Source organism: Zonotrichia leucophrys, chromosome 6 (genome assembly GCF_028769735.1).
Source record: "Zonotrichia leucophrys gambelii isolate GWCS_2022_RI chromosome 6, RI_Zleu_2.0, whole genome shotgun sequence".
NCBI lineage: Eukaryota > Metazoa > Chordata > Aves > Passeriformes > Passerellidae > Zonotrichia > Zonotrichia leucophrys.
In genome coordinates, this window is record NC_088176.1 from 14,943,649 (window position 1) to 14,960,221 (window position 16,573).

At 35.5% G+C, this 16,573-nt stretch overlaps 1 protein-coding gene across 9 annotated transcripts in view; it reads right to left on the bottom strand.

The window, feature by feature from the left end:
- LOC135449859 (heparan sulfate glucosamine 3-O-sulfotransferase 1-like) overlaps positions 1-16,573 on the bottom strand; it is a 51,054-nt gene that overhangs the window by 17,723 nt on the left and 16,758 nt on the right. Inside the window, exon 1 of one of the 9 annotated variants that reach the window (XM_064717249.1) lies at positions 57-135. The exons of the other annotated variants lie outside the window; for them this stretch is intronic. The gene's annotated coding sequence lies outside the window, so the exon portion shown is untranslated. Of the gene's footprint in view, positions 1-56; positions 136-16,573 lie in introns of those variants that run through there. 9 annotated transcript variants of the gene reach the window in all.

The window sequence follows — 16,573 nt, forward strand, 5'->3', positions numbered from 1 at the left end:
ACTTTTGCCTTTCACTAATTTAGTAAAGACTAGGAAATATACAGTCTGACATTTACATTGAAAGTAAAGGCAAATTTGGATCTACAGAGGACAAGGAAAACCAGAGCAGCATGCCAGGTTGGAGTCTCATTCCAGAGGGAAAAGGCTGCAAATGTTAAAAATGAAAGAAGCTCACTTAGTTAAAGTTAGGAACTCAGATGGTTCTGATTTCATAGGTGCCAGGGCACAAAACAACATGATTAAATGATTAAACTCAAGAGAGCATGTGATAACAATCAGGTTGTGAGTCGTGTTCTAGACTCGGGCCATTCTCACTGATCGCTAAATTTTCTGTTGCTTTATATTCAATCAAGACACCAAATTCTAGGCCTCTTTACTCAGATCACACCCCACTAGCACAGAGAATAACAAGATTATGGTCCATGAAAATACTCCTTCCATTTTTTCTGCTTTTTTGCTTGGAGGTGGCATATATTCTTGAACGATTTCTAATCCATCAAATCACATGAAATTCTTCAGGGCAGAACTCTTATCTAGGCAAAAACTCCACACTTGGGATTTGTACAGTTAAACATTTATTTTCTATTTATACTTGTTTCTATTAAACTGCAGCCTATTTTATGCAAACCTTTTCTTGGAGATAGCAACAGCATTTTGACACAGTCTTGTTCTCCAATATGCTTGAACCCTTCCTGTCTTGAAGTCACCCTTGTCTCCCAAATAACACAAGTAATTAATAAAAGAAATTTATAAACCACCTACTGTGGTTTTTATGCCTTAAAATTGTGCAGTCCGATGTTGCTTTTTTGCCAATAAACACTCAACTCCTCAGCTTTCATTCAAAATGTATTAAAAAGAAAGTACAGGAGTTAAATACAAGGCAAGAGTTTATATGTGATTAAATGAAGAAAAAGAGATATGAATATATGCAGTGAGAAAATTAAAATATAATTAGCCATGAAAGGAACATAATTTCATGTGACAAACAACAAGCATCTATAAATTCATCCCATTCATCTCAATGGAGATGCTAATTTCAGATTAAGTAAAATTAAAACAAACATAGAAGAGACAAAGCCAGCTCTCCATCTCTGAAGCTACAAGCAAATTGGAGCATGTTTGCATCTCAGCAGTGTTTTTAACTGAAACCTTTGTTGAGCTTCATCTCAGACAGCCTGTACTTGGTTGAACCAAGCATTTACTTGTCTTGTGTCCCCTTGCCAGCAGTGGCCCTTCAGGGACACTTGAGGGACTGTACAAACCCAAGGCAAACACGCAGCGATTTTCCTGGGTTCCCATGAGTCTGAGCTCCAGTGGCTCTCTGAAACAGAAGTATGAGCTTTATCGTCCTTAATGGACAATATCAGTAACTGTAAATCTTACTACTTCTTGAGTGATTGTTAACACAGCTTGCATCGAGGAGTTCCATGGTGAACTACATGAAACTGTAAAAATACTTCCTTTGCTTCAACTCAAACACACCACCTGCTAGTTTCACCTAATGCCCAATGCCCTTGCTGTAAAGAGCCAGTACACAATCACTCATTATCTATTTACTCACCACTCTGAGTTAATAAGCCTGCCAGAGCCTCCTTCCGTTTTCTTCTTCACAGACTGAAAGCGTGTAGTTCTACCTTTTCCTTGTTTAAAAAATGTATTTAGTCATCCTTTACTCATCCAACCCATTCTCTCTGCCTATTCAAGATGCAGGTGCAGCACTGTGACACTGCTTGTAACCATGATGTTTTCTAATTTATTCTATTTCTTTCTAAAAATGTGTAATATTAAATTTTCTTTTCTTTGCTGCTACTGTTTTCATAGCTCACAGTGAATACATCGTGAATAGATAATGTCACAATGAAGACCTTAAAAAATAATTGTCAGTTTGAAGTCCATTGTTGTGCACAAATTTATAATTTTTTTACCCTTTGAGAACCACTTTAAATTTACTGACAGTGAATTTCACTTGCCACTTTATCACTCAGTATCGCTGAGGTACTTCTTTGCAGTTTGTCTTCATTTCTCCTATTCTAAATAATTTACTATCAGCTGTAAATTTTCCTGTATAAATTTTCTTGTTCTAATGCATTTGAAATAATGCTTATGTCTTTAGCAAGTTGCTTTGTAAGCTGTTATGCAATCTACACTATTGTGGTTTCATATTGTATTTCTGGGCTTTGTGTTTCTGTTATTCTTGAATAATGGAGTAACAGGCATGCCTTAATTTCTTACATACTGATTTGTTGGTGCCTCCTTGTAAGAAGACGTAGCCAAAATCTGATTTTTAGAACAGACTAAATGAATCTCTAAGAGGTATAGCAAAAGTAGCTGAAGAGAGCTATTTAATATATAATCAAAGGGACTAGAATAAGTCAATTGAAATTTTTGCATTCTAGACGAACTTAATTTGTTACTGAAGTCCAAGACTAAAACCAGCCACACAGTTCAATATGCCAATACACTGCTTTGGAAGTGGCCTAGATGAAAGCATCAGCTCACTTGCTAAGATCTGCTGATGTTTTTGCAATAAACCTCCTCTACAATAAGCATACAATACAACCTGCCAGTGGGAATTATTTGTACTCAGTTTAAAAGCTTTGAAACAGTTCATAAGAATGGGTTAAATGTTAATAAGCCAATAATGTTTTACACCTGACATTTTATTATTTGGTTAAGGCTATGCAACCTCTCTGACACCAAGCAGTTATTTCTGGAAGAGCAGTTGTCAGAATCTCAGCTAAATTTAAGAAGTGTATTTTCATTTTTCTCTCTATTCAAGACATGACTGAACAGAGATATCAAATAAAGCTCTTAATCGTGTTCTTGAATTTAGGCACACATTAGAATTCCTTGGGTAAAAAGCACCATATTTCAGTCTAAAAGTATTTGCTTACATTATTTTGTAATCAAAGAGAACCAGGCAATATATATATATATATTTTTTTTTTTCCCCCAGTGTCATGCTGCAATTTCAGCAACATCTCCTTCAGTTGGCAGATCTCTCACATCAAGTCCTGGGATAGTTTAACTAGATCGTTGTGTCTGGTACTTGAACTTCACTTGAGCAAGGGTAAATCTTCAGGTTCATGTAAACAGCTCCCTTTCTAAATTCATTGGAAATGCTCACACATTCTTAAATACTTGATTAACTGTGACAAATGAGAAAGGAGAACAAAAACGAGCTAGAATAAAAGGCTCAAACTAGTAATTTTCTGTAAAAATTAGATTCTGACACACAACATTTCAAGACTCCATAGGCATGGAAACTTAGGGCAACCTTTTTTAGACATTTTCAGTAAATCTGAATGCATCCCTTCTAAATTAATATTAAAATGCATCCCTACTACATAAACAACCTTTAATATACAAGATTTCCAAGTACAAGACTTCTACAAATACAGCCCATATTAACAAGGACAGTCAGGTACCTGACTGACACGTGATAATAACTACCAAACACCTAAGAATAGCAGCATATATAATTAATAAATACTTCAAAATATGTGTGCTAAATATTTTTCAAGGCAAGAGAAAGTATTTTATCCCACTGTTACTTTGAAAGTGGATATTTGCACATGTGCTTACATTATCAGAGCTTATTATTTTAATATGTCTACTCAGAATAAGAAAATTAACTGTGCATGTCCATCTGAGGTAAATAACAGCTTATGTTACCTTCATTTTACCAGTATTTAATTTTATTATGAAAAATTTTAAGTACTATGGCAAATAAAGGCAATGCTTTAGTCCCAGGCTGCAGGGACTTTCACTGACCTCTTAATTATTCCTGTTCTAAATTGCTACTTCATTTTTAATGAGTGTTCTATAAATGGTGTAGCTGTTTGTATTCTGAATCTGCAAATGTTGCAAAAACTTCTAAAAATGGGTCAGTTTCAAAATCCTAAAACTTTCAGTCTATTATTGCATTGTAGTATTTAAAGAACATTCTCAAGAGCTGATGTTTAATAGTAGACGTGTATTTTAATGACAAATATTAAATAACAATATCAAATAATGTTGACTCAAAAAAAATAAGAACTCACTAATATTAAACCCAAAATAAAACCAATTAAATAAATTAAATAAATTACTTCAATTGAACAACAAAGAGCAAACACTGACATGCATATGCACAGATACAAATTGTTATTAAGCTTGAAAGATGACTTAATTGTTAGTCACTGTTCAAGACTCAAGAAACCTCAGTTCTGTTCTACCAGCAAAACTACTGCTTCACTTCCAAAAGAGATTTAATTTCTAGCAAGCTTAGCTTTGCTTGTAATAAAAAGCCATGTTGTGTTTCTCATAACTTCTAAACTGTATTAACTGTACCTACAACATGGACTGAAGATCACTACTGCAAAGCCACTTACATTCTGAAGTTTCCTAATAGATGCTCCTTCTGCAGAGCCCCAAAACTGAAACACTTAAATATTTAACAAAAGTGTCATGCCATTAAGCTGAGTTTGAAGGGCTGCTGATACTAATCTGGGCTCAGGGGGAGCAGTGAAGCACTTCATTAGTCTGGCTCAGATCTAATTTGCCCTTAGATCAGATCACTGCAAGAGTAACACTTGTGTCCTCTCCTCCTTACGCAGCTTTTCTATCCAGAACACTTCAACTCCAGTTTAATTAACACCTCCCTTGGGATTTCAGTTTTTGAGACTGGGAAGTTGATAAGAAATTGCAGGTGCAGCTGCAGAGGCATGAACATTGTTGTTGCCATCTGCTGGCATCTATAGTTCTGAAGGCTCCTGAAGGTAAATCTACCCTCATTGCACCACCAGGACAATTTCAGTCCTGTTGACAAGTGAGAGGCTACAAAGGCACATTTTGAACAGCACAGAACAGTCTGAATTAGCATGTGACTTGTATCACCTGTTAGTAAAAGCTAAAAACACTGCTAAACATACCATCAGTTAAAAAAGAAAGGTTGATTTAGCAAATTCCAAGTCTTCATCTGTGCTGCTTTGCTTATGTTTTCCTTCCATTCAGTCTCAAGGTAGATCTCAAAATAAATAATCTGATTAAATTGCAAAAATTTCCATAATTAATTAGGAACCATTCTCCTTTCTTTTCTGCTTGGGGGTGGGATAAAATAGTAGAAATAAACTTTTCTAAGTGGGTAACTTCTACATACATATCTACAATTTATGGCATCACAGTGCCACAGAGTCACAGAGCACTGAGGTGGAAGGGACCTCAAGAGGTCACTCAGTTTGCCACTCTGCCCCTAGGCTTGATCAGTATACTGAAACCATTCTTGACAGATGTTTGCATAACCTGATCTTGTAAAATTTCCAGTGATGGAAAACACATCACTTCCTTAGGCAATATACAAAAATATTGTTAAAAATTGCAGCTACTGTTCAAGATAGCAAAAGTCCTCACTGACACTGGTCTGCAAGATCAATTCTTTCCAGTTTAATCCATAACACAGCACTCTTGAATTCATGCAGATAATGACTATGCACATATATCTCCATGAATAGGGATATAAAATGTACATTGGATTCCAATTATACAAAAAAGAGAAATTCTGCGTAACTGATCACAAATGATCTTAAATTAGTAAATTAGAGAATTTCACAACTAAGCAAGCTACAAATACATTGAATTGTCCAATTCTCCAACAGAATATTTTAAATAAATTTATCTTACTTTCATATTATTTTGAAACAGAAGGACACACATTTTCATGTATATATATATAAATACAGACACACACATCCCCTCTGGGTACACTGTGGATTAATACAAATTTCTAATGCAAACTATTCCCAGGTGTCTAGGTCTGTTGAAGCCGAAGGTTCTAATGATAAAGAAATTAGCACCTTCACAAATGAGGACTCTATGGTCAGGCCAAGCCAGATGGCTCTTGACACCTGTCTGCATCCTGACTGGCACTGAAGGGTCAATATTACAGTTTACTCACAAGCAGGAGCTGGGAATCCCTATTGGTTGCAGTAAGGATGAAGAATTAATTCTCTCCTAACAACATAAAACCCAGCAGGATTTTACTTGCAAAGGCAACAACTCTTTCCAGAATTTAATACACATTAACTAAGGCTTCTTACTTTTTCCTGCAAGGTTGTATTTTTTTCTCCTTTGTGAGAATAATTTTACTAGACAAATTAAAATTTTCATGGTGGTAGAGAGCATAAGATCTTGCGGTGAAGGGAAAAGGACAGCTTTAAGGCTTTAGTCCCAATATTTGGGAGAAAAAACGAGTAACAAAAATAGATCAAAAACAATTTTTAAAAGTGGAAAAATGGACAATCTCTTTTTTGATTTTATATCCCCTAGAAGAAAAGTTTTGAACTTACTGAATTAAATATTGACAACATTGTACCAATAAGTGTGTGGGGACCTTTTCAAACAGCTGGAACATTATAGATTTTTGCAAGTTCACAAGCCCTGTGCTCACATTTCCAGTAAAAGCTGCTGTCTAATACAAAGCTAAATGCCCCAGGGACATTGAAGTGAACATATTTTTCTGCTGGTTTAAGCACACTAGCAGTCATTTGTAGAGTTTACATGGCTTTCTTGTCAATACCTGCTGGTCACAGTTGGTGAAGAAGCAGTTTCACTTATGATCTGCTTGCTAATTAAGCATGGCAGCAGCCATTCAGAGTGAAATTTTCAACAACCTGACACACTAAAGGAAAGAATCAGATGTATTCTCAGAAGACTTCAATCTTTAAATCATTTGGATTCTGTGGTTACTGGAATTGAAAGATAACAGAAATTACTTTGTCAGATTAACATGCAACTCTTCTGATAAGCTATAATATACTGTATGTAGGATGAATGCTTTAACCCTGATGTTCTACAACAAAATTCTTTATGAGAAGGAAAATTGAAAGGATTTGAAGTAATCCCAATACAGGCCAAAAATCTGTATAGTCTTCTGCTTCTCCTCATTTTCTTCAGTGGCTCATAATCAATCCTTTTCTGTTGACATCTTCCATCATCTATCTGTCCTTCATGTCTGCTGCCCATTGCTGTCCTTGCAGGAGGATTGCACAGCTGCTGCTCTTCTGCACACAAAACATCCTAGAAAGCATCAGCAAAGCCACTTCATTGCTCTGCTTCAATTCTTTACTTCCCTGACCTTCAAAAGCCAGTTGCTTTGTGCTGAATGATGATCATCTCGCATCTCACTGCTGCCTTATATTACTCCTCCTTCTTGGTTTGTATCCATGTGTTGTCTCTCAGTTCATGCTCGTATTGCAAACTCGCAGGTAGAAGTCTCTGACATTTGTACAGCCCCACCCAGTGGTCCCAGGCTTGAATTCCAGGACACATTGCAATACAGTAAATAAAATAACCCCTTAAATATTAGTTTCCTTGAGATCTCACTCCTATGTTATGCCCCTTGTGTGAAGGGAAGACAAATCTGGAGGGGCTGGTAACCAAATCTTGTAATGAAATAGAACACACCAGTAGAAGTGAACCTTTCCTGACCAAAATATCAGGATGGCAAAAGCATAAGTGCAACTACCACAGGCCTCTTCCCACAGAGCAAAAACCCACTCCACAAGGAACACTATCATATCCCAGCATATTTTTAAGCATTTACAAGCCATGCTCAAATGCTTCAAATAAAATCCAATAAATGTTTAATTATATCTAGTTTGCAATTGCAGCTTTTCAGTTCTTGTCCACCTATGCTTTATAATTATCTTCTCCAAAATTAGATATTCCACATAATTGAAAAAAAGGTGCCTTTTGCAATTTTGTTGTGTTCCAAAGGAGAGTTCCTGGTGAGGAACCAAGGCAGGCAGAGAAGCCCCCAGCGTGGAGCAGGCAGTTTTTGGGCAGTGTTTGTGGTGCCCTGTCACTGTGAGCAGGGATGTCCCTGCGGGTGCTGCAGGGGAGCAGCAGCTCTCCTGCCTGGACGCTCTGCAGTGCTCTTCATGTCTCTATTCTGCTCAGCATAACTTCAGCAATAAACTTCTGCAAGGAAGAACGTCTGATAGTGTTACTGAAAACCTGCTTTTGAAGAAAATACTTTGAAAACTAGACAGAGTTTATTTTGAAGTCTTTTTTATCTTGTTAGAGACAAACTAAAGATCCTCTGGTGAGATAGTAGGGGGGAAAAAAGGCTTCAGAATATATGTATAAGATTTAATTTTAAAGACTGATATTCTTTCCCTGACCTTTGGCCATTTTTCTTTTAGTTTCTTAATAACAAATGAGGTTGAGCTATTAAACTCTCTAGAGATAATTCACAAAAGAGCTAAATAAAGAATCAAAACTGAGGCACAGTGAAAAATACATTAGAAAAATAAACTACCAACATTTTTAAGTAAAGTAGTCCAAAGAGTTAGAAAGTCTCTAAATTTCAATTTCATGATGTTGTACTGAAAGTCATCCCTGAGTCCTGATAATTTTCATGTTTTTCTTGTTTTGGTATTTTTGTGTTGGGGCTTGTTTTTCATCACTTCATTGGTATCCATTATTTGAGATGCAGTTCTTGACTGAGATTTTGGCTGCACCTGTAATGAAATATTTTCTGCTGCAGAATACTTGCAAAGTGCTGCCAATAATCACTAATAATCAGAAAATGTCACAGCAGGCAGTGCTGTCAGTGCGTGAGTAGCCTCACACATGAAATTCTGCATTGGAGAACAAAGAATAAAAAGTCTTTGAGCTTTTTTCAATATGAACTGCTACTTATTAAATATCAGGATTTTACTAAGCATGCTTTTAAGAAACACTTCAATGGAAAAAAGGTCACAAGAAAGCCATCAGTACCTTTTTTTTTCAGTTGGAGACTTTTGCGCAAATGTTACTCCTGTGCAAAAATCCAGTTCTGTCTATGGTGATGCAAGGATGACACAGTATTGTCTGTGAAGCTAGTTCTGCCCTGAGTAAGAACCTTCTGGCATCAAACTAGATTAAAAAGAACAGATGGTTGCAGAAACATAATTAAGAAAAAGAAAAGAAAGAAGAAACAGATATCAAAGCATCAGCATCTCTTTCCCTGAATTTTCCCTGAAAGAAGTAGAAAGGAAGTTTTAAAAAGGTTGGATCATCTAATCCACATAAGATCCTATTCAAAAATTAATATATCAAACACTCGAATCATAAAGAAGAGCCAGATGCTCAATATGAACTTGGACACTGCTAAATGGTCACTATAGGCATTCTCAAGAAATGAATATAGTGAAAGAGAAGAAGTCTTTAGAGGTAAATTACCATATTCTTATTCATTAGCATAGAATTAATCAAACACAGGTTGGCTTTAGGTCTCACCTTGCTGTGTATCTGCCCTGAAGACATGGCATTCCTTGTATTTGATTAAATATGGAACTTTCTGGAGCATTAAGAAAACCTAAACCAATGCCCCAAAAAAACTCTAAGCAAAACAATCCAATCCAATCCAAAGCCAACTGCTAGGCAAAAGTATGAATAATGAGCACAAAAACAAATTGATTTTAAAAAAATACAAAATATCTCCATTTTAGTTATTCGAGAGCTGTTTTTGTATAGCTATCAGACAACAGTGCCTCAGGGGACATCTTGGGATTACACTTGCCTTCTGTATCTTGCCTTGCTGAAAGCTGACATCCTCTGCTAGTGTAAGACACAGTTTATAACCAAAACAGCCCTGAAGAGTCAGAGCTACAGTCACAGCAATATAGGCAGATATACACGAAGCTGACAGATCTTCTCACAACAAGCTGCAAAGTTCTCCAGCATCATCTTCAATGAATCCTACACATGAATCTCCCCGTGTGTGCAGGTTCTTTCCTGCAGTTTAGTACCGAGTTGTTTCATATGCACACTCTGATCATGAAGGTTATGCTTAGTATTCTGCAGTAAAACAATTTAATTACTGTAAAAGAATATAAATTTCATTCTAGTCTTTGATGCTCTTAGAAACAATTATAAAGCAGCAAGAATTTCAGAAAACAACTGTTAGTACTATTTAAATTTAATCAGAAATCAAAGTTATGAGAGTAGGTAAAAGCATCAGAAGTTGCTGGGAAAGCTGAAAAACCTCTACATCTGGCTCATTAAAAGTACCATACTCTACAACTCCAACCATGTGCAATATGGACACCTCCAGTAAAAATAGCCTCAGTTTATAATCTATTCTGTGGCACATATTCAGGGGTTCAAAACAACAAAAAAGAGGTACAGGTGTGGGTTAATAGTGGGTTAATAGAAGATGTTAATAATTAAACATACTGACTCTTGTTGCTTTATAATAATGAGTCAATATTTTTAATTATTGTTGCTTTATAAATTTATTATAATTGATAATAACTACCTTTATCCATATAGCTATAATTGACAATAACTACCTTTATCCATATATCCATATAACTATCCTACTATCCACTTGTGCCACAGGAATATCTGTACAGTCACCATAAATGGGAGGAAACTAAGAAAAAGGAAACTTGTGGATTAGGATTGAAGAATGTGCAATTAAAGCACATGTGACCTTTTTGTTTGGCCTGCTCTGAGCCATTGCAAAATGTTTCAGTCTGTAGTGAAACCAATGCATTCATCAAGTTCTATCAACTAGATATTAATTTGAAAGTTGAAGGTGTATATATAAATACAAATGAAAGATTACTGTGTAGTGTCTAAAGGGTAGCCTTGTTTGTTGAAACAATAAGCACTGCTCTTTAACACCACTGATATGAAATCTTTTTAGCAGCAATGTTTTTATTCAAAATTAGCTATGTGCCTGAAGTTATTAATTGCCTTGTTGTAAGTACAATGTTACAAAACAGATCACTTAGTGAAGCAGCTCAGAAAATGGATGTGTTTGTGATACCTTTAATGTAGGTCTTTTTTATGAAGAATAAAGAATAAACCCCAAAAACTCAGAATACTTAAAAATTTCTATTTATCAGGCAAGGAAAAACAGCCTACATACATTACATTTAGGCTGTCAAAAAGGTTCATTATAGGAAGCTTATATATTTATTTACTTGTAGAACTGGTAGGGATCACTGTCTGTTACAATTACAGCCACGACACTTGATTCCTGACAAGACTTTACCGTGTCTCTGTTAGCCCACAGCACGTCTGTGGAACTCATGGTTATCAATCTGATAAATCTCAATGTGCTGTGTCAGTTTTAAGCACCCCCAACTGCTCAGGCACATAAACATCAGCAGCTACCAGGTGCTCTGCAGTACTTTATATCCATGCCCTACACTGTCCTTCCTGATATTCAGTTTTAGAAATCCATTTTCAGTTTCATTGCTCTGGTACCAATAATCAAATGGCAAAAGCTGTTGCCTGAAGCTGCATCCAGTGTCCCAAAAAGATCATCTAAGAGGGCTGAACTAAAACCAATATAAGATATTTAAAAACATTTTTATGATCTACTTGAAACTGAAAGCAACATGACAAAATTTAACACACTGCTAATAAGAAGGAAGATATATCTGTAATATGAGTTTCTTCAGTTCTCCTGAAAACAAATCCTAAAATATAAAAAACAAATTATGACTCCAGGAGAGACTTTAAACTTTATATTTTTAAAGATGAGATAGAATTAAAGCATTCTTTAGACCTAGTTGCAGGTATAATAATAACTAAACCAGATGATGAGATACAGGGAAAACAGAACTAATGATTTTATTGTACTCACGGGGTTTTTTTTGGTCTTGTGTTGTTTCCAAAAATATGTTTACAAAACAAAATTAAAAGAAAGATGCCCATAAAGAAAATTGTTTTTTTCCCTAAGGACAGTCAGGTGTGGGAACAGGTTGTCCCAGGAGGTGGTACTGTCTCTGTCCTTAGATGTTTTCCAGACCAAATTGGGAAAACCCTGAGTAACCTGGCCTGATTTCAACATTTCTTGAGCAGAAGGCTCGACCAAGATACCTCCTGAGGTATCTTCCAACATGAATTTATTGTATAAGCCTATAATCTGTGAAGTATTTACAGAAGTATTCACAAAGGTATTCATAATTCATTTTAAAGGAACAGAATAAGGTCAGAGCTAGCACTACCACTGTTAAACAACAACAACAACAAAAAAAATCCAAACAGAACATCATCTATCTTCTAGAAATACACACATTTGTACGACCACAAATAATACACTGTACAGGAATAAGAAAAAAAGATCTTAGAGTAGATGTAGGTAAGAGAAAGAAATGCTAAATGCTAATTCTGTAACAAGTTTTACACGTACAGCAAGAGACAAAACAGTGTAGGAAATAACACTTTTTGGTGGGCTCTATCATCTTACACACTGCACTTGCTGCAGATTACAGGTTCTCATACTTTTAAGAAAGCATGGATAAAAAACCTGTATTACCCACAGGTTAAAAAATCAACATTCCATTCTAGAAGAATTAATCCCTTTCCAGTTCCAAAATGACCAGGTTTGGTTTCAACAGTTATAGCTGCTGTTGCTCAACAGTTGTTTAACAAGTCAGGGGCAAGAAGTGTGCTCAGACCTCTCCTCATCCAAAGCCCTGTCTGGCTTCTCAGACATTTCAGTGGAAGCAGGTGCAATTCCTTCAGAAGTGAGTTAGAGTGCACCGTGCAGACTTAATAACTCCTTCCCCAGCTAGAAGACTTAAGTGCTCTAAAAAAATATAAATAAGAAAACTGAAGTTCTCTAGCAATCCCTTGGGCCAATTACACAGATCAGAGATGGAATGATTCAAAGCATGATGGTCCTGTCTTTTCCATTCTTTTCTTGATTATTTTAGCATGAAAAGAGTTGGTTCTTGCTAAAGGTGGAATCAGCTCAACTACTGCTGACCTAGACAGCTGTACATAAAATTACATAATTATCCAAGATTTTTCTGATTAAGAAAAGAAACAGATGATGGAACTTGGTGTCTGGTGCAATCTTGCTTATTTACAGAGGTAAATTTCTGCTTTTCTTAGCACAACAAATCACAAGCAAGCAAGTTTTCTGTTACTTACTATTTTCCTTCATCTACCATTCCATCTAAAACCTCTCACAAAGTAGTGTCTGAATTCACACTTCAAATAGTCATTCACAGAAGGTCACGAGCATTTGCTTCATTTTTCACTTCTGTGCCATTTTCTCATTTCTTCTAAGGTTTATTTCAGCAAAACCCCTCAGCTGCATGAATGAGAGACAGTGGCTAATTCCTGCAGCATCCTTGGTTTTCTCCAGGAATTGGCAATCACTGCTAGAGATTGTTAATTTCTAACCTCAGCTATATGCTATTTGGCTGCAGATGGATTTCAGACACCAATTATATGGATGATAAAGCACTGGCTTTTCACAACAAGGCTCTACAGTTGAGCCCTTTCCACATAAGGCTGCTGGCCAACTGTTGGTTATTCAGAGCAAAAAACTCATCTTTTCCACTGACAGCCAATCTGAGCCTCATCTATAAAGTCAAGCCCTGTAGATCAAAACAGACTCAGTTCTTGAGTTTTCTGTGCCAAATGAAGAACCAAAGAACACCAAATGAAGGGCAGAGAAGGCTGTACTTAGAAATGCAGTGCAGTGTACAATCACTTTCTGCTCTGCGAAAGAGATGAGCAGGAAAATAGATGGCACTGGTCTCTGCAGGCAAAGACAGTTCTCTTTTACACTGGTGTCATATGGAGAAATTGGATTACCACACAATAACAAGTCCAATAAGCACAGATTATGAGTGTAGGATAGAAAGTAATTTACCACTAGATTAATCCCAGGCATTCCTCTTACCTAGGCTGCATTAAAACAGCAGCATTTATCTTTCCACCCTATTGTTCAATGTGTTTCATATCCTCTGCTACCCCCAGAAAGAACAGTACATTGTTTTTTTTATTATATTCTATTTACTTTTTCTATTCTGTTTTTTTTATTATATTCTATTTACTCTCTACAAAATAACAGTTTCACATGCAGCAGATGAAATCTATTTGGCAAGAAAGTACAACAGTACTTTTAAGTTGTCTGCATTTTCACTGGGAGAAAATGTGGATCTACGACTTGAGCACATGAAGTAGCTACTCTCAGACAATCACACAGACTACACCTTAATTTGCCAGCTAGGATCTGAGGTCACATCAATGTAAGAAAACTCTGGAATATTGGGCCAAATTAAATCTAAAATATTGATTTGTGTGTACAGATATTTCTCAAAAAATATAATGACCATTCAGTAAAATACACTGAACGGAGAAAAGAGAGAAGTGTTATAAACTTATTCAATTATTAAGATTTAAAAATTATTAAAATATAAAAATTCTTAGTTCAGTTAAACTTTGAAAGGATTGTCTAGTTATCTTGGAGGAAAACCATTTATAGCTCCTCCCATTTCACTCAGTCTTCCTAAACCTATGCTCTCGATATTAAATAGGAAGAAACTAATGTATAAAACTTCAAACAGAGAAAACGTTTTCCTTATTACCTTAACAATTTGATGGCAATCACTTTTCAGAGCCATTCCCCATTAAACAGGAATGTATTAAAGGTAAGTAGGTATTTACTCAGAGGCAAAATTCAAATAAGTTAGATATTAAAAGGTCAAGATGAAATTATTTCATACTTGGATACTTATCTAACTAACTGGAAGGTAGAATTTGTATTCTGAGGAATTCTGAAGCTCCAGTAGTACAATAAATTAGTTCGCTTAGGAAGCAAAATTCCTCAGGTCATTTGTAGAAAGGGAAAGAAGTTTTGCCCTAGCTCTTTGATAAAAAAAAGAAAAAATTCTATTATGTTAGGTGAACCAAACTCCGCTACTTATACAGATTTCCTGCTGCCAGCATGGTAAGCTCTGTCCTACAGCTCAGCTTCCTGAAACCTGTAGTTCTCCTAAACTTAGTTAGGAAGTGAGTGATTCTATTAAACATCATCAACATTTTCTCAGGTAATATTATGTTGAAATAGTGTGGACAGGTACATTCCCTCCAAAAGTTTCTCACCAACCCTAAGTCAATACCTAAAATTTCTTCATGCCTGACATAAGTACATTTTGAAGTGCAAAGAACAAATTCACCTCAATTAAACAATACATCTAAACCACTGGACATGGGATACATTCTCATACTGAAAATGTCTCATTCAATAGCTACCAACCCAAAATTTAATTCTGAATCTTACCCAAAGCTTCCTATGTAACAACTCACAGTATAGGCTTGGTTTCTGCATCTGTTTAAGGAAATGAGATTATAACAAGATGGAAAAAATAAATTTAATCTTGCTATCCACAACAAAAAAATCAACAAAAGAAAAATTTTTAAGTAAATATTGCTATTAATAGCTATGCACAAATAACACATTTTATGGGACCAGGATCAACAGCACATGGCTGAACAGACAGAGAATGTATCAAAATACTAATGCACTTACAATACACCATATGCAGAGACAACTGATATTTTTTGACTCATAATTTAAAAAAATTACTCTGTAATTTGAACAGTCTTTTTTTTTCTTAACCTTTTTAGCAAAGAATCATTCATAGATAAATGCAAAATATCTTAACTGAAACAATACTTGCAATTTAATACCTATATCATTATTTCCTTCCACATATATATACACACACACACACATAGACACACATATATATATATATATGATTATTTCCATTTACTAAATGACAATACCCCAGGATCACAAAAAGTAAAGTAGAAACAATAGAGTAGCCCATATATTTTATTTATAGTATAAAGTAATATGATCAGCTTGTACAGGAATAAACATGCTAAAACATTTATGGTATTATTCCACAATTGGCTGAACAGTTAATTGCCTTAATCAGTATATATGATACTATCTGATTTTTTTTTAATGGCAATTTTACACACTGAATATTAGAGTTCTTAAAGAAACAAAACAAAATGCTTTAACAGCATTTCCTTCTAGTGCAAGCTAGCACAAATTTAAATATCTCCCAGCAGGCTACAGAGAGCCCTGTTCGATGCTCGTGTATTTCTATTGGCTTCCATTTGATTAAAGGAAAGTGCTTCCCTATAGAAGCAAAGTAGAATAATTCCTTGGACTATTACTGCACCATGTTCTGTGCCTGTGACCACACAAGGATTCAAAAGAAGAACGATACAGTGTTCTTTTCAGAATAGCGGATTATCTAACTTTGAGTAATGACTATTTAGTGAAGATTTATATTATATCCATTTTCTAAAGCTCTATGCATAATTATCATAACAGTTCTCTTTTCAAGATAAATTTAGTTTTGAAACTTTGGTTTTCTATCACTGGCACTATTTATACTCTCGGAATAAAGGAGATGAAGTTGCAAGCATAAAAAGCCAGCCATTAACCATTTAAATAACTGCCCTAAACTTCCATAATTTTGCAGAGGAGGGATTAAAAAAATAATGAAACAACACAAGTGTTCAGGTCTCTAACTTGCTAAAGAGGCCTAAGCTCTCAGGAGTGTTTGCAGTGTGCAGGCATGAATCTTACTTTAGGATCCAGGAACTTAGAGCTAAGGTAAGAATGCATCTGAATAAGAAAATAATGAGCCTTTTGTTCTTTTTGTGCACATATCAGATTTTGAATTTAGAAAACTCTAAAGCACGACAAAGTCTACACATAGTAAGGATATTTCATCATTCTACTATAGGAAAGGACAGAAATTACCATAGC